At 36.8% G+C, this 19,996-nt stretch overlaps 1 protein-coding gene across 1 annotated transcript in view; it reads left to right on the plus strand.

The window, feature by feature from the left end:
* The first annotated feature begins 7,993 nt into the window (after nt 1–7,993).
* LOC139725533 (beta-arrestin-1-like) overlaps nt 7,994–19,996 on the plus strand; it is a 54,537-nt gene continuing 42,534 nt past the window's right edge. The window contains exon 1 of the mRNA XM_071636619.1: nt 7,994–8,059. The gene's annotated coding sequence lies outside the window, so the exon portion shown is untranslated. The remainder of the gene's footprint in view (nt 8,060–19,996) is intronic.

Here is a 19,996-nt window from a genome sequence, read left to right on the forward strand (position 1 = left end):
GTGCACTGTTTGAACATGTGAAGACCAAATTTTAATCTTTCTTTAACTGGCTTCAATTACTCTGCTTCACAATACTCACGGTGTCGAATGATATGATCCTGGAGCAGAGATTGGTGCTGTTTCGTGCACACGCGAACACATGAAGGACAAACCAGGAAACAGAAATGCCGAGATGCCACAGTTTAGACCGCTGTTCTGAAGTGCCATTGAATATTGTGGATAGTGATAAGCCTGCATTCAGATGCAGTAGTTAAAACACTTGCCCAGTTCTCCATTAAAGTTTCCCCAATTGGTTGCCAGTGGTGTACTGCATTCTTGTAGTAGATTTTTTTTTCCTTTTTTTTTTCTGTTCGCACCAACATCTGGTTAAAAAAAGAGGTTTCAAACCAAGCAGGTTGTAAGGAGTGTTATACCCATAGGTAGAGTGGAAACTTGGTATAAAAAGACTTGAGATTTCAAAATACCTGAGATTACCCAAAACAAACAAACAAACAAACAAACTTGAAAGCAAATTTGCTCATTTCATTTACCCTGGTGAAGGTAATTCTTGTCTATTTTCTGCTTTTGGCTAAAGATACAATGCATAATGAAATAGCCGATATGATGAGTAGAATTTCTTTAATCCTAAGAACCTTTTTGTACCAGGTTTTCACTATGTTGTCCACTCTTTCACCTTTGATAACAAACTGAAATTATTGTGCAGTCTGGCTGGGTAAGCAGAACATGCATGTATCCCATTCTGGCTGTTGATAGAGTGAAATGATTGTCTGTTGCAGGATATCTAGTAAATATTGATTCCATCAAGAATAGAAAGTCTTCACTTCGGTATTTTATGTGCACTTTGTGATATTAACTATGGTTGCAGTGTGTGGGTGCATTTGGTAGTGTGATGTTTCAGGTACACAATAGTGTTCTGTCAAGCAGTCGAACAACTGGTGATTATTAGTACTACTAGCTAGTTAAAGGGGCATTTCAGTTCATAGGGCAGGTCGTGCTTAATCACTTGCCTTTCAAAATGTACATATTGTAGTGTGAAGTAGAATTTTCACTCTTAATTGGGCAATTATGCGAATTTGATACACGGTGCCTCTCTCCCTTCTCGTAATAAACATAAACTACTCTTGTTGCCATTGATGTCAGTATTATTGCTGATACATTTGTATTTTAGCCCAAGCAATGTCAGGGTTTCTGAACATTTTGTACACACACACACACACACACACACACACACACACACACATACGCGTCTATGGTGGAAACCAAGTACATGTACCTGTTTTACCCATATTAAAGAATTTTACCACATAACCGAGGACCTGTGTGTAAGTAGGACTCTTGTCAACCGAGGACTCAATCATTGGGTACTGTATTACCATCCAACTGAGGACTTATTTACAATAATGATAATCGAGGACCTACAAACATGTACCCCTACATGCAAAAGCATCCAAAAGCAGACCGTTTGGAATGGTCTGCATACCAAGGACGAGACTCGGTTCTCTGTTTGTCCTCGTTTTCCACCATGGGTAAGTGCACACACACACACACACACACATATATATGTATGTATGTATATATAGGGCCTATATATATACAACTGTATATACATGTATGTACATTAAATAATTGCCATTTCATGTGATCAAAAATCTTTGTCACATAATGCTTTCGAGATACTGTATGGATTTACCATCCTTATGCTACAAGTAGTTTACATTTGTATGTGATATTTTATAATCATCATATACACGTGTATACAAAAGTGCGAGAAGGGGTCCCGACCGTGTACAGCACCAGTGTAGCTCCTTCATTATTTATTCAGTGCGAGAAGAAGAGCATTCGTGGGTGTAGCTAGTGATCAACGTGGGTGTTTATTGCCGAGCTTTTGGACGTGAAATGATACAAAACTGACTCACTCGTATGGCTACACTCGTAACAATATAAATCTATCTAACGTGATCGAGTCTATAATGACTATGTCATCAATGAATCCGTAGTTATAAACAGCATACAATAATAAATAAATATATATAGATATAAATGTATATATACATATATATATATTTATATATGATGTATATACAGTGTAATATGATTATATACATATATGCGAGATGTGAGAAAGGAAGGAGAAAACGGTGCTAGCTTTGACATTTTAATATTCCTCTCACCGTTCCTCTTTTGGAAAAGTTTATATACTGTGTATATATATACATGTATAATATATTTAGATATATTTATATATTTATATACATATAGATATGTTTATATGCATATAATATATATATATATATATATATATATATATATATATGATAGAAGTTATTATCATATATATGATTATTCTATATACAGTTTCTATACGATCGATACCTCTGGCCACGGACCTGCGGATTTGCTCGTAGATGGCGCTCTGTGTGACTTTCGATCAGTCAGAGCCGATGACGTTTACTACCACGATCAGAGCCCCCTTCTCTGCTTTCGATCAGTGCCTTCTTTTTTTGGACTTTGTTTTTGTTTTGTTTTTGTTTTGTTTTTTTAACAATCGCTGCAATAAATGGCACTGCTTTCGATCAGAGTAGTCGGCACAGAATTATGCCATGGACGTGTAATGTTTGGCTGCTTTAGATTCACGCCGCTTATGCAATGACGCGCCTTCGGGTTACGCTGACTATTCTCTTGATCTCTAGAGGAGAATTATACGTCAAGTGCTCTTTCGTTGTAGGGCGTTGTAGAAAAGAGAAAATGTGTGGAATTGTTCCCTTTTTTTCCCTCTCTTTTCCTTTTAAACATTTAGGTCAACTTCACTTCATGTATAGCATGCCATAGTCAGGTACCAAGAAAATCCTATGAACTTTTCGCAATGAGTCATGGGACGGATGGATCGACGGACGACCAGAAAATAATTATGCTTCCGGCACCCATGGGAACGGAGGCATAAAAGCAGTTACACTTCATTATTCCGAATGTACGTTTATCCGAACATCAAACAGGGTTCGTTATTCCGAAGGCTCATTAATCTGAAAACGAAATATGGTTCGTAGTTCCAAACGTTAGTTAGTACGCACCGTCTTTACATTTTCAAATTGACTAATAGTAAGTCGGAATTAAAAGAGAGAAAAAAAAAACCGCATTTTATTTTTGGATTAACGAACTTTTGGAATAATTAACCTTATTTTATTTTCGGATAAAACGAACCTTCGGAAAATCGAACTTTAATGCGGAATAACGAATCTTCGGAATAACGCCACAAAGTAACGAATCCCTTTTCATTTTCGGATTAACGACCCTCTAGGTATAAGCAATTCGTGTGTTTCCGAAAAACAAACCTTCGGAATAACGAACCTTATTTCATTTTCGGATGAACAAATCTTCGGAATAATGAACGTCACTCCATTAAAGCTGCGTACACACTCAGTTTTGTATGACTTGTGTCATTTAACGCTATAGTAGATCCCCCAAGATAGAAGACCTGAGATACAAAACCACAACTATATAGTAGCAGTTTGATACATGTATTGATTTCAGTTTTACCATCACAGGTTGCATGCTCATGGCTAAAAACATAGACAAAAGGAAATACAAAGTTTACCATCATAAAAATCTGACATAAGCAAAGGTATGGGATTATAAACGGCATATATACAGCTGTAGCGCCTTTTCAGTTTATAGACTGGCCAAAGTCACGTACTTCTTATTGCAATTTGATACAGTGTAGTAGCCTATACATGAGTCTGTACACACGCTATATAGTGCCATTATATCCTTTTGATTATGCATGTACTTAGCAGCTATAACCACCCCTCCTGAATTCAGTCTTTGTAAAATGTGAAGTACCAATGTGTTCTTTTTCAGAAGTTAGGTTGAGAAGGGAAATTTATTCAAGCTTTGAGCGCAGTCAATTTGAATGAAGATTTGGGGGCATTTCGTGAAGCGTTTTGTCTGATATTTTTTTTCCTGACAAATTGTTATAAGCTACTGAAATCCTTGCATCTGATTGGCTGAGAGCAAATTTGTCAGAAAAAAAAAAATCCGACCAAAGCGCTTAATGAAATGCCCCATTGGAATTGAAGTGGAAGAGGCCATGACATCATCACCTCATCTCATTTGTATATTATGTGACTGTGGAATAAAAAAACAAAAACAAAAACAAACAATAACAAAATACCACTTAAATTTAAATCCTTCAGTTCTTTCGTAGCTTTTGTCCGATATTAATAAACTTTTGCTGTTTGTCATATATTAAAGAACTGAAGTCGAACAAGCCGTTTCTAAACATGTGCGCTATAGAAGTAGCCACTATTATTATTGTTATTATTAATCACATTCTGAAATATAGGTTTATAGTTGAAATCGTACAATTGCAATATAATTGCAATTTGCATACACGATATATAGCAGTTAGGAATTATTAAAAAGAGTGTTATTCTATACAGCCGAAGTAAAGGATCTTTACGAACAAGTACGAAATCTTAGGCAGAATTATTGCTAGAAGTGTTGAAAAGGGTCAAAATGGAAGCATAAGTGTACTAGTAATACAACAAGATACAACATGATAAATATGATACATCAACGTAGAATTTCAAATGATTTATAAGCGTTTGATGACACTCTTCGAATCACCTCACTTCTCGCCTGAAGTTCAGCACACACGCTGTCTGATAAAGATTTGAGTATAAATTAATATTTTAAGCTACATATTTCAACAAACGATGTTGTTGATATGCTGCGTGATTATGAATATCAGTTCTTAATATTCAAATGCTGTTGTGTGAGTTTCAAAAGGCATATTTATGGTGATGCTATACCATGTTGTTCCTGTTGATTGCGCAAGTTTCAGACGAACATGTTATGGTGCCAATTGTAAATACAGAACATTACTGGTCGTTATGGTATGAATTTGTGTACTAAAGATGTATTACAGTTCTGCAAGGTATAGGTACAATGATTGAGTGCCCAGGATACAGTGTGGTGTAGGAATCATACGCTCCTATGGAAGTTTGGAAATTGTGAAAAAAGAATATGTCTCAAATTGAGACATATTCTTTTTGGTTTGTCTATTATTAATTTTGTTTTGTTTTGTTTTGTTTTATGGGGGTGCTTGAAACTCAACAACTTTGCTTTCTGTTTTCACATATCTTTTGCTCGCATTACTTCTTTAAAAAAAAAATAAAAAAATCTCTCCTGGGATGCACTTTATACTCTCCTCGCTGAACAATTCTACAGGAAACCTAAAATTTGTCATTCAACGCCATTACTGCATTTGTTTCGCAGTTTAAACTATACTGAGTTTCATTTGAAGAAATTACTCTATTCATCGCTTTGTTGCAGGCAATGTTACATTATTGTTGCCATGGCAAAACACTGAAAAGAACCACAATATTAAATACACTCAGCAAAAAAAAAAAAGTAAACACTTTTTCGAGATTATATTTCTCATATAATATTTGGCTAAAAGTTAATGTATTATACACCATATTAGAGATAATTTAATTGGCTATCAACCCGGTAGGTCAACAAAAAGGAAAACTTTGCCCATATGTGAACACCTTTGTTTTTCTCTTCCAGGGCATAAAAGTAAAAATTGCAAAACTGAGCAAGTTGTCATTCATGCGTAGGCGCTCTTCCATAAACAATGAGAATAAGCAACAAATTTCACACAAAAAGCAACATGAATTAACTTGCAAAAATAAACCTATGATCTCTATGATATCTTTAAAGCCCCAAAGATCAATGAAGGCTAAATATAATGGAGGAAAATGAAGAATCTTCTGTCAAAACTAAATTCAAATGAAATAAGAGAAGAAGCAATAACTAACAAAAATGGCAGAAATTTTACTTGTTTCTTTTTTCAGATTAGAAAATTGTCAATAATGTTTAGTTCTTGAATTTGTCTTATGAATTCTTAGAAAAATAACAGAATGAAAAAAAATTATATTCATTTAACCATGTTTATGCATATTACTCCCTATATCATTCGAAGTTTGAGTTGACAGAAAATTCTTATTTTCCCCCTTTACTTTCCCACTTTGTTTTTGTTGGAGGTTATAAAGAAATAAAGAGAACAAAAACTTATTTTTACTATTTCATTCATGTTTCTCGCATTGTGTTAAACTGGTCTTTTGTGTCATTGTTATCGTGAAGGGTATTTGCAAATGAGAGGCAACATGTCAATTTTTGAATTTTTACTTTTGTGCTTTGGATGACAAATACGAATGTGTTCACTCATGCATCAAATTTCCTTTTGTATTAACCTACTAGCTTGATAGGCAATTACATTACCTTTAATAATTACATTACCTTTAATATGGTATAATACATTGATTTTTCATGAAAATCTTCTATGAAAAATATGAACTCGAAAAAAGTGTTTACTTTCTTTTTTTTGCTGAGTGTACTTCGAAGTTTCAAAGTTTTAACACTCTACCACGGAATTAATCTATGACACAAATCCACAATTGAGAACAGACAGACTGACACTGAATCACCATCACACACACACACACACACACACACAAACTCACCTACGCGTTTACTTCTACTAGTATTTCGATTTCAGTCACTGAGATACATTCCACTTGAATGTCCAGATGAACAAAATGTACAAGTTAAGTGTTACACAATGAATATCCTGTCAGAGTATTATACACTGTAAACAAAATGTGAATGAAATAATACCTTATTTTACATACACACACACACAGACACACACACACACACACACACACACACACAGACACACACACACACACACACACACACACAAGCAGACATGCATTAATTTTAATTGACACGAAACAATAGCACGTTGAAAAGACGCCATCGGCCACTTTCAGCTCATGTCCTTTTAAACACAACACGTCATGCAGATGGCGCCTCGTATGGCAGAAGATGCTCATCGGGAGTCCCCCATCTTCACTATACGTAGTCTTACTAACAGTCTCGTGGAATTTTCTCTGTTGCAGCTGGTCAAACAGACTTGCAGTAGCTCCTCTGTAGGCCTATGTGCAGGGAGCAATTAGATTAATACCACTGGAAACTGGGCAAGCTGGACCTACCTACCTTCAGAACTAACAGAAGAACGAACAATGAGCTTGTAAAGACCATAGCAGTCTTCATTCTTGTATAGTCCCTTCACACAATCGTTTTGACGACTTCAATTCACCTGCTGCATGGCTAACAGAATAATGACAGCTAGCACGAAATGGCTGAAAGACTAGGCCTTTACACGCAGCGAATTCATTATCGCACTTCATTACTGATGGATAATATGGAGTTGTTTTTTTTTTTCTCTCTCGTTGTCATGGACGGAGCGTTTGGTTGCTAGAGAGTCGGTAACCTCAGAGTACGTCCTTATTTTTATCCGGCTTTCTCAAAAGGCATAAAACGACGTCTCCAAGAGCCAATGATACACTGTCTCGTGCGCTTCTGTGATATTCGTCGTTTACTTTTATTGTTACAAATTAGAGGGAGGAAAAGTGGTAGGAGAAAAAAAAAACCGCTTCTGCCCTTTGATCATCGCGAGGCATGCCATCTCCGGTTACGTTAATGGCTTACAAAGTATCCTGCGACCTCCAGGATTGATACTATCAGCGGCGAGTGTGAACAAAATGCAAATGAGTTTCACGTGATCTTTCCAATAGAAGGGACGGAGACGCCAATTTTTGTTATAGTGGAGCGACGCGCGCACTCGTATCTCTTCACAGCTCACGGACCATTCGCTATTGAATTAACTCTTTTGGAGCTGGACTATTGGGTGAAAGGGTGCGAGTTATTGCTTTCGCGTTCAAAATATCCGTGTGCGTTGTCGCATCTTGAATATTTGATAGTTCGCTGTCTCTGTGAAATATGACCAGTAGGCGTATGCGACCCACTGTTGGAACACGTTTAAACAGAGAGCGCCTCTGAGCTCTGCTGCAACGCACGCACCTATACAAGCTGTGCCGAAGTTAGCTGTTTATTAGGCTCCCGGCCGGGAAAACATCTGTAGACATCCTAATTACAGCAGTAACTCGTGTTCACCTTGGTCTCTCGTCTGCTTGAGCACATCGACATCACGGTAAGTGGATCCGACTCGTTCGCCCACTCTGTCTGTTTACATTGGGATATCGAGGGCTGATGCCCTTGCCTTGCTCATGTCTATTCTGTGAGGGGATACCTTCTCTTCGCGCACACGTAATGCTGCTTATACATCCCAGAGATACCAATATAAAAATAAAAAATAAACATAAGCGAATTTCAAGACTCAGATGCAAATTCCCCGTCAAAATCTAAAACTTTACTTGTGCGATTACATAACAAAATTGAGTCAAACGACTCGTAATTCTTCTGGACTTAAAATAGCTTCCAATTCCAGTATTGCGAGAAGAAAAAAATCCCCCCCCCCCCCACAACAACAACAAAGGTGTATTTCATCTCTGACAATTATTCGATGTCATGATCATTTTAGGAATGATGTTTTAACGTACATGTAGGTTATTTTCCTATATAACAATAAACTTTATTTTTATGTAGGAAATATTGGCATTTAATCTGTCAAGGTATACCATCACTGTAAACTCTGCGCGAGTTGTTATTAGTACTGAAGTAATTGACCATTTTCTGTTGCTAACAGTAGTTGTTTGTAAAAATCCATTAATTTATCTGTCTGTATTATTGGTGTACTAGTATTTTGTATTTGCATGCTGAACGCCACACGCAGATTTCGAAGTCAACCATATATTTAGTGACACTACTGCACAAAACTTCCGAAATGGCAGAGATAGTAAGGAACATAACCCGAACACAATCACCTGCAATAATATGTTTTAACGTATGACTTTCAGTGTCGTTGCTGTGTACCCGATGACCAGATTTTTCAGAGCAGATATGTTATACCTGACGTAGAGTTTCGCACTTTTGAGAGTGGTTTGGAGATTATACCATACTATCAATAATTTGAGAGGGCTTTTCTCTCTCCCTCTCATTCGCTTATACACATTCATGATTTCGAGATCGTTTTTCGACACTTCTAGCTCAATTTCGCTGGTAGAAATGTCCCTTAGCCATACTTATGATATACCTTTATACTTTCCACTTCCTCCGAATAAAAAAGAAATGAACCTATCTCACCGCAAACAGTTTACCTTTGACAACCGTGCTTATGACGGCACTATAAACAAGCACTACATTATGACATGGCGAAACACTCTCCTTGCGTGAGCTCGGCTTTGAACTGACTTCATCCAATTCTGTATCGCAAGAGCAGAGAAAATTGGATCCTATTTGTAGAGGCTTTCAAGGGGAATAAAACAAGATTTTGCTGGTACGGAGAAAGGTATCTATCGCCTGACTCTCGCCTCGCTGACATTCTATTTTTACTATAAAATGATGGCGCGATGCGCTCAAATGGAAGAAAAATCAACCTACATAGCTAGGTATCGAGTTAGCGTGTCTCCATATATTATTATACATTGTATTATGTTACATGTATCTATATACATGAATACACAAAAGCCCAACAACAACAACAACAACAACAACAATGCAGTTAACATCGATGTTTGCAAATGCCTCAATGACTGATTGTAACTCAACAATCGAATGAAAAAGCAGACACTGTCATAGTCTTCGCAACGGAGCTACATGGTATAGTATAGCTGTTGTTCAAATATTTCCTGGACAGTCAGGTGTTAAGTGCGTGTTTTGAGAAAGCCGGAAGATTGTAAGGAATTCGGAATTGATACACAAAGGCTATTTTAGCAATTGGTTCTCGGAAGAAAAAATTCAAACTAGATTTCCTATAACTGTCTTCGAAGAATGTCAGGTATTCCAGACAAGCAATTTGCTCAACTGTAATCATTATCTCTCTGGTACTAGAAGTAGCAATGATTCCTCTTGATCTTTAAGGTCTGCAGTACAATGAAATAGACACTTTAACAGTCCCCTGTCAAGTATATATCATAACATTATAATAAAGATGTAATCATATCTTTGTCACAATTTCACTTGGCACAAAAATGCGCTTTTGTGATACGGATGAGATCATGCCAACTTCCCCAATCTGTTGCCTAGCAACTAAGTCCTGTGTATTTTGTAATTCTTTCAGTCCAAGTTGTTAACGTCCTAAAAATATATTGCCTTCCATTGTCAACTGAAAAAGAGTCTTTTTTATAGGACTTCTTCTCGGATAATTGTGTTTAAACAGAGTGACGGGTAAAACCACAGTTCAAAGTAATGTATTCACCTCTTGCAATCAGACTGTTTCATAATCGATTATAATAATGTATGTTCAGTAAAAGATACATGACTATTGAAAAGACTCGTTTTGTCGCCTCTGCCTAGTAGGCCACAGCTTTGAGCATTCTGAAATACATCAAGCAATCTATTCACAGATTTAACATGCAGTTGATAGTGTTAAGTTATCATTGAAATATCATTCATTGTTTTGTAACCTCATTAACAGTTCACGGTAGATATCTCGGAAAGATACGGGCATGTTTTATACCTTGGAATGACCACACACTGTAGTAAACACGACATCATTACTCTCAATTTACCGTCACAAAGTACTCGATTGCTTCTTTTCAATAATAATTTGTCACCTTCGAGTTCGGTGGCCTGGAAAAAGGGGCCACCAGCTTTCAGAAGAGCTCTCTGTAATATAGTAGCATTGGCTTCCGTTTCCCTTTAGTTTCTCACTACATAAATGTGCACGTGCTGGACCTGTACCTTTGGAATCAGTTGCCTCAAGCTACCAGTTACATTTCGAATGTTGACTGCTTTAAAATTGCCCTCAAGACTCATTTGTTTATAACTGCTTTCCCGTAGAATTATTGTACATTATGTGAATTCTTATTTTGTCATTATCATCGTTCCATTGACTTTCATGTACATGTGTGTGTACGTGTGTAATGATTTTTTAATTTCATAATTCCCCCTTTTCACAGCGCCTTGAGCACATTAATCATGTGAAATTGGCGCATTAAGTACCCTGTATTATCATTATCATTATTATTATCATTATTATCATTATTATTATTATCATTATCATTATCATCATCATCATCATCATCACCATTGTTATCATTATCATATCTCAACTTTGACGTTTGCTGTCGTACAAGCAGAGTTAATCTGCCCTACATAATCATACACACATTCAAACAGTTGGTATCATTAATGTGGGCTGTTACCTCTGAAGCATGAGAATCCTTATCGGTCATAATGACGTTCTGGTGCCAATCCTGCATGCAGTCTATACACAATCACTCTATGTTATCATATATATTGTGACACATGACAATATCCGTAGGCAATATTCATTGAAACATAAAAAGAACATTAGTTACCATATCGGGAGCTCTGTAGTGTAGCTAATGAGGCTCTTGGATGCGTGAATAAGAGGTCCTTCGTTCTAATCCTGTCTAACGGCTATAACGATACATCCATAAAAGGTGCATGCGTTGCCCGCTTTATATCCTTCTCGACTTCAGATGAACAGATTATGCTTGACAACGCTTGGCAATTATAATTGCACAGTTCTGTGTACACGATCATGCAATAAACTGGCGAGTCTACTCTCCGTAAATATTGATCTGGGATCAATTATTGATATTATCATTGTTATTATTATTATCATTTTCTATGTGGAAGGGTAGTACCGTCAGGTAACGAAATCAGCAAAGCTTTGATATCTGTCTCTTGCACAAGAGTCCAGAATAAAGGTTCAAAATACGCACGCTGGATTAAAAAAAAAATGATTCGAATTTGCTTTAAAAACTACTGAGCTGTTCTGTGTTGTATTGTGTTCAAAATCTCTTCTTCTGAAACAATCAACTAGATCGACTGCATCAATATGTTTGTCATTTGAAATCGTACCTGTAGCTCTGTGGTAAATAAAGGCTCCTTCATGCCTATTTCAATTTTATTTCTAACAGATTGCATCTTCATGTCCCTTGCTCCAAATTGAAATCAGTTCCGGTTATTAAAACTTTCATCAGTTTACTCGACGACTCTGGAATGTCCATTTCATTAAGTTTGTTAGCGACACGTTTGTTTGTCTCCTGCCGTAGGCACTTTCACACACACACACACACACACACACACACACACACACACACACACACAAAATAATGATTATGTACTGATAATGCATGTCCATATCACATACGGCAACTAATGTGTTTCGCATTTTTGTTCATTAAAACTCAATGCGACTTAATCATTTAGTAATGACGACCATTCATTTATTCATGTTTTCGATTATCATTTCCAAACAGTGTATATGTGTATTAAAAATGTTAAAATAATGTTATATTCCATGTCACGTAGGATAACAAAAATGTATCTTGATTCATTTGAGACTGGAAATGAAAAAAAAAAGAGAACTTGTATGCAGTCCCCTCACTTGCAGCATACGATATATTGCAATTACGTTTGTATCATAACATTATGTAACTTAACATTTTGATATACTATTCAATTACTAGTATACTAAGTACTAGACAGTTGTTTGACGTGTTGTACGGCAACCTTTTGGTTTGATGATTATTGCAAAGCGTTATGAAATAATTGTATTTAATGCTAGAATGGGTTATGTTGCATTCTATCGTATCGCATCTGCTCCGATGTCAATGTTATCATGATTCAGAGGTGTGTATGTGTGTGAGTGTATGGTATGTTGGGTATTCGTCACACACACATTATTAATATGCAACCCATCTAGACAGTTTATTGTCAAAGACCTCTTCAGAGTATCCAGGGGGAAAAAAAGCGATTTTGCGTGACCGCCACCGCCAGTTCACCAGCCTGACTGTCATTTTGCCACGAAAGCTTGGGGTTTGCGGTGGGCAAACACTAACCATATTATAGCGTCAGTTAGTGCCGTAAGATCAGTGATAGACAGGTTGGGATCATAAAATCTGTGCCGTACGGGAGACGAACCATAAGATTTGTGCGGATTAGTTTTATTTACCTTACTCTAGGACACCAATCGTCTATATTATGTATATGTATAAATGAATAAATATATAATAACAATAATAATAATGGTGATGATAATAATGATAATGATAATAATAGTGGCTACTTGTATAGCACACAGGTCCACTTTTCAGTGCTCATGGCGCTTCAAAAATGAAAAAATATCATATATTTACATGCAAATACATATTCAAACATTTCAACAAAGAAGAAAATGGTAAACAAAAACAAATATATACCAAATAAAGAATACAACATATACCAATTAAAAATACAACATTTATCCAATACCAATGACATGCAGCAATTACAGTCCTCAGTATGAAAGGAACAGATAAGTTTTAAGTTTGGATTTGAATGACTCTGTAGATGACAGTTCCCTTAATAACTGAAGAGGTAACTGATTCCACAATTTTTGGTCCCATAACGGAAAAAACACGATCACCATACCCATGTTTTACTCTGGGTGTTTGGAGTAAGAATGTATCTGATATATATATATATATATATATATATATATATATATATATAGGGTGTATGTGTATGTATGTGTGTGTGTATGTGCTTGTATGTATATTCAGTAGTGTAATGGTGATACAATGTACCTTTGGCTTTTGTCATTACATCTTCTGGAGCGTATATAGTATTCATGTACATCAGCTTAATTATACACATACATTTTCAGAAAAAGAAATGAGTAAGCACGTTATAAATACATAGCCCTATATCTATTGCATGAATACGGCAAAATAAAGATATAAGAAGAGAGAGAGAGAGAGATGAGACACAATGCTTGCACACATTGTTCATGTATCACGCAAGTTTTGCGTGATTATCAACATCTGTATCAATCAATATGAGCCGACATAATGTCTTTGTCTTTTTTAGTATGATTAAGGTAGAGCAAACTTAGAAATAATGTTTCATTGTAAGTATTCCTGCACTTTTTTCGTTATTGAGGTATTCAGGCGTTGTAGTCCATGGGCCAAGACCCGAAAAATGGGTTGTTGGTACCATCTGAGGTGGCACAACCTTTTTGGTGTCATTTTGTTTGTCGGGCATAGATATGATTATCAAGCTATGATAGCATTTCCAAATGAGTAGCTTAGTCATAATAAATGAATTTTTAACCAATTTGGTCTCGTATTTATATCCCTATACTTCTGAATCGAAAGTAAACCGCTATACAAAGAAGAGCACTGCCTTCTGTATGTCCACAGGTGTTCTGTTGTAAACGCGGTGCGCTTAGTCTTTATTCAAGGCAGCGAAAGGAATATCCAAAGGGTTATGATGTCCACAGCTGTCACGCGGTGCGCTTAGTTCTTTATATAGACCAATGTACCGTTATCATATCTAAAGTTCCTCATAAAAGGGATTATCTATACTATTTTTATACTACCCTATCAACAAATACATCAGTTTTAAACAAAAATCACTCTGTTCATTTACAATATCATTCATTATAATGTATCGTAGTGTACCGGTACATTGTTTTTGCATTATCTTATATTGTTGGAGGGAAATAAAGCGACATTGGCGTGGTATCAGCGTTTTCACCGTAGCGTTTTCACCGGAAAATGATAAATGATTGAAAAATACGGTAAAATTCACGAGGAATTGCTTTTGTTGTTGTTGTTGTTTTTAGATAAAAGGATATACACTGTATCATACGCTTTGGATATTCCCTTCGCCGTCTAGAATAAGGACTAAGCGCTGTGGACATCATAACCTTTGGATATTCCCTTCGCTGCCTTGAATAAAGACTAAGCGCACCGCGTTTACAGTAAATATTCTAAAGAGAATGGAAAACGCCACTAAACACAAAACAACAACAACAAAAAAACAACAACAACAGAACACCTGTGAACATACCATAGAGCTGCATTTTACAGCTCTATGGAACATACAGAAGACAGTGCTCTTCTTTGTAAGGCGCTTAGTTTCGATTCAGAAGTATAGGGATATAGCAACGAGACCAGATTGGTTAAAAATTCACTTACTATGACTAAGCTACTCATTTGGAAATGCTATCATAGCTTGATAAGCATATCTATGCCCGACAAACAAAATGACACCAAAAAGGTTTTGCCACCTCAGATGGTACCAATATCTGGCCTGGCCCATGGACTATTGGTAACACACGTAGTACGCAATTATGTCTCGCTAACTCAGTGAAGCGTGTGAATGGCGTCTATGTTTATCAGCACTGCTGATGTTATTACCCGTGGCGCCGTAAATGCATCGAGTCGCACTTGTATTGATCAGTAAAGCCGATGAACGCATGCACGCAGAAATACATACAACTGAGCTTAACAGCGTGTCAAGCACGCGCACACACAAACACGCATTCTTTACTTATATACTTTTTGAATACAGATTATACGCTCACACGTACAAAAATGTGCAACGACACATAGGAATGTAAGCTCTTTATCATTATCCTTTGAACTTAACGTCTCAGTCACTATAGAAAATGTTCGGGGTTAAAATGTAAACCCCGAACACAGTCTACTCGCACACTCCAGTATCTGAAATAATTCTTGCGAAGTCAGGCTTGTGTATTTTTTTTCCTTTAATTGTAATATCATTATACTATTTTACTATTCTCGCACCCCCGATAATCATAGGAATGACAAGCTTGCAATTTGCTTGATTACTTGTGAAGTACGAAAAAAAAAAAAAAAAAACCAGTGCGGAGGGATATACTGCAGTCATCTTCAAAATAAAAAAGAATAAATATGAGAGTGCCGTGTGTTGTACCTTCTAAAGCATAATAACTTATTATTATGTGACCTTGCTCTGAATAAGATTTCAATTATACATGAAGGGTTGCCATCTTTTTCACACTCCATTTTTACAATGTAATCACGTCTAAATTTATTCCAGCAATATGATACCCACGACAACCTAAAAGCTTCCCTGATGATTGCTGAGGTGCGCCCTATATTTTAACAATGGGTATTATACTTTCACTGTGTTCCACTTGCAAAATCGGACTCGCTGAGAGAGAGCCAAAAAAGATATATCATAATAAAAAAGAAACATGTATTTGAAAATCATGATGAAACTGGGTCACCACCAGCGAAAGTGAATATCAACAGCTGAATATAGACGTTGCCATGTCTAAAGAATTTGTTTGGTGTAAGAGTTCCTAAGCTTGATGTCATTATTAACTAGACGATAGCCCACATTTTTCACACCATCAACAGTTGTGACTTCTAACTTGTTGTCTTTCATTAAAGAATGTCGCAGAGACTAATCATAGCTAAACTACGACTACAACAACACCCGAACCATTAATGTTATATGACAGTAATGACAGTGTTAGCGATGCAATCAACTAATATTCCTTAAAAGGTCCTCAAACTCTGTGTGATATGCGTAAGTGTTTGTTTGTTTGTTTATTTTTTTTTTTTGCGAGAAAATAACTTCTTTTCAACTTCGAATATTGTCTTGAAATAAGGTCAAGCGATGTAACATTTTACTTGCTGGCTGGATTTGTGAAACAATGATACAAGAGACCTACAATTTGAATAGTATATCAATAAACACAAATGATATCTTTCCTTATTCACAAATATTGAAAACAAAACTCCATGTGCCGTCTGTTTTAGGAAATGTTACTCCACTGGCGGCGTATCATGATACAAAATAACGTTTGTACAAGGGTTATACTTGATTTTGTTTTTACAATTATATGTGTATATGTGTCTACAAACATAATGGATTGTATTTATATCATATATAGTTACCGGTATTTGAAACTTGTTGTTCTTCTCTAATGTGAAGCTATAAGTATACATATATGAATGCTTGAGGATGAATCTTCATTTTAATTATTTTCCTTAACTTTTGCTCTTACACTTTATTGGTTCAAGGACACTTCAATTTTGTGAATACAGATCGATTCATTCCATTCCAATGCTCTTGAGGTTTCTTATGAGTATAACTCTTTATTTTGATCTTTTGTTTGAGTGTCTGTGTGCTTGTGTGTGTCTGTGTGTATTTGTTTGTGTGTGTTTATGTGTGTGTGTTTGTTTTATTGTTGTTGGGGTTGAAAAGTCGTTTCTTCCTTCCATACTCTTGGTCGACCATTCCCAAGGACGCTCGAGTATATATGAAGATTGACATTGCACTTAACAAAAAGCAATTAGCACATTGTGCTTTATCAAGCAAGGTTAAAGCAGACCACCACTGCAGAGTGGTCGAGAGTAATTTCGCGATTAGATTAAAAACTGAAATAGACCGGGCGGTGCATTGAATTATCAGGCGCCGGTTGTGAGTGCAAGAAGAGCAGATCGCATTCCTCATCTTCTGGCGCGGCCCATCACCGATGTCAAACTCAATGCCAAAGTAGTACAATGTACCACGGAACAGGCACATCATCCTACTACCGCGGAGTGATCTCTGTGCGGTCTTTACTAAAACGCGCCGTTCTCCGCGCTTGGGGAATTTTTCGCATTGGCGGTTGAATGCATGCAGATAGCTCACATTTTGACACGAACCAATACACACTCGCTCTTAAAATTTCAGATCGAGCCTATGCATCTGCATTCGGAGATGGAGCATTTTAATACAGGAATAAAGCTAATTTGGGGTGGGGTCGTTTCACGTATAGCACCACCTGTCACATGAAAATTCAAATCCACAGGTCTCAGGTTGCAAAATTGACCATGAAGAAGAAGAAGAAGAAGAAGGAGAAGAGGAAGAAGAAGGAGAAGGAGAAGAGGAAGAAGAAGAAGAAGAAGAAGAAGAAGAAGAAGAAAAACACGCTGTGTACGATATGCAGTAGGCCTACATGGATGAGTGAATAAGATGCTCTCCCAGTGACATGAAACGATATCGTCCCCTATGAGGCTCATCGTGCCCCCTTTCCGGGAATCTTCTCATTCCCGTGACTGACAAGATCAGAATTAAGGTAGCTGGGGAAGGATCGTATAGAAGCCAAGCAGAAAGTAACCGAGTGGAAACATGAAAATTTATCAGCAAACACTCGGAATGGAAAAGAAGGGAAGGAGAAAAGATCAAGATGACAACGCAAGGGTACGATATCATGTTGAGTGTATAATGTTGAGGTGTTGTCACCAGATGCCTTTAGGACCCGAGGTCACGTGATTTGTTTCTTTGGAGAAATGTCATGTCTAGTCACCTCTGAATGATCATAAAGCTATCAGTTGGAATTTTGACGATTGTAGTGCTTGCATGTTAATAGCATAACCTAGTTGGCCTGTGTCTGTCATATTATTGCATTGATCAATCAAATACATTGGCAGTAACGCGTGCCTTTTTCTTGAATTTTCCTTGCATACATGCATGCAATTGACATGGTCTTGACGTGACTACCAATTCAAGCCCCCCCCCCCCCCCCTCCACACACACACAGTATGCACCGCGCAGCCTTTGCACTTTGCACTGCCTACCAGATTTTTACCTCAATCACGTTTTCGTTTTACATCACCAAATTTTTGATCATTCATTTATCAGTCGTTCAGTCGTGAGCAATGTATCGAATTAAAAATTGTTGTCTACCGATGAAGTTAAAAAAATATGTAAAACGATTACAAGTAACATAATCATTCTGGCGTTTGGTATATAGCGTTTGACATGTTATTTGTAGTCGAAAATGCTCTCCAACCGGAGAAAAATCACAAAACTGGGCTATCATCACTATTATGGTCTTGTTCATCCAATCCTCGACTGGTGCTTGACTAATCCGTATGACATTGCAATTTACATCCTGCCTAAAGAAATCCTTTGTATTTCTTTCTGCAAAATTTATTCACCCCTTGTTATTGAAGCGATGTTGAGATGGCGGCAAAAAACAATACCCATAGATGACACGGTCGATACATTCTTAATGAGGCGCTTTACCGCTAGAGTGTTGCGATCAGATAAGAGATTATACAGCACAGAGAAGTTAAAATAAAACAAAACAAAACATTCCTTGGAGACTGTATCAGTTCTACAATCTAGATTAATGGATGCTTGCCCAATGCCCCGATCTACGCGGCCATTTTGACCGTTCCACACCCACTCATGGTCTCACAACATTCTATTCGTGCGTGGGCGACGGTGTACAAATTTATCGCCGGGTTGCACAGACCCCAAGTGGGTTATACCCGGCGGATTTTCACAGTTTTATCAACCTAAAATCCATTTTGCCCTTTGGAAGTACTGACATGGCATGAAGGAAAAGGAACCGGCATCAGCTACCATGTTGTTGTTGTTGTTGTTGTTTCAGTGGTTTCATGTTGTTCTCAAAGAGGCAGCATTTTTTTGGTGAGATGCTGGCGCCAAAATCAGCAAAGTTCCCACCTCAACTTTTCCTAGATCACTGGATAAATTTTTCTTTTTTTATTATTCAGTGATGAACTATAGGATACTTCGCTTTGATATAAAACCCTTCAACTTTCTCTATCTGCCTTGACATAACTTTTAAGGCATTGTTTACCGTTTGCAGATAAAACAAAAACCCAGCTTTAGTGCTTCACAATAGTTCCAAAATGTAAGTAAGGGATAGAAACAATCAGTGTAAAAAAAAAATACTCAGTAAAAGCACTGTTAAGTATTGTTAAATATACAAAGTGTGAACAATAACTATAATAAAATTGTTTCTAGACTAAGCCGTCTACAGTTATGGTTTAGAGAAAAAAAAATAGCGATATCTCCTTATATTTTAGGCTTTATTGCAAAAAATTCATATGGTAGGATGTTTTGTCACAGCTGACCTACACATCCTATGCATCGAATGCGATAACTCGAACGTTCTTTTAATCACTGCTCCCAAGGGTAAACAGTACCTTAAAGAAGAAAAAAAAAAAATTAATGTGATTCGGTTTTGAGACGACATTTCATTTTCGAGAGTTTAAAAAGAAATGTCACTTACATATTGTAAAAACTGTCTCCATGTAAAAGGTAAGGTAAAATTAAGACGAAAAGAGCGGAGGAATCCTACTTAGAACCGGATGTGGATAAGAAAGTCGTAGAATTTTAAAGGGTTGTATCTTTTTCCACAAAGCAATGATATTTTGCC

The sequence above is a fragment of the Diadema antillarum genome, unplaced genomic scaffold (genome assembly GCF_040938485.1).
Source record: "Diadema antillarum isolate AM-2024a unplaced genomic scaffold, OU_Dant_1.0 seq00000049_RagTag, whole genome shotgun sequence".
In the NCBI taxonomy this organism is placed as follows: Eukaryota; Metazoa; Echinodermata; class Echinoidea; order Diadematoida; family Diadematidae; genus Diadema; species Diadema antillarum.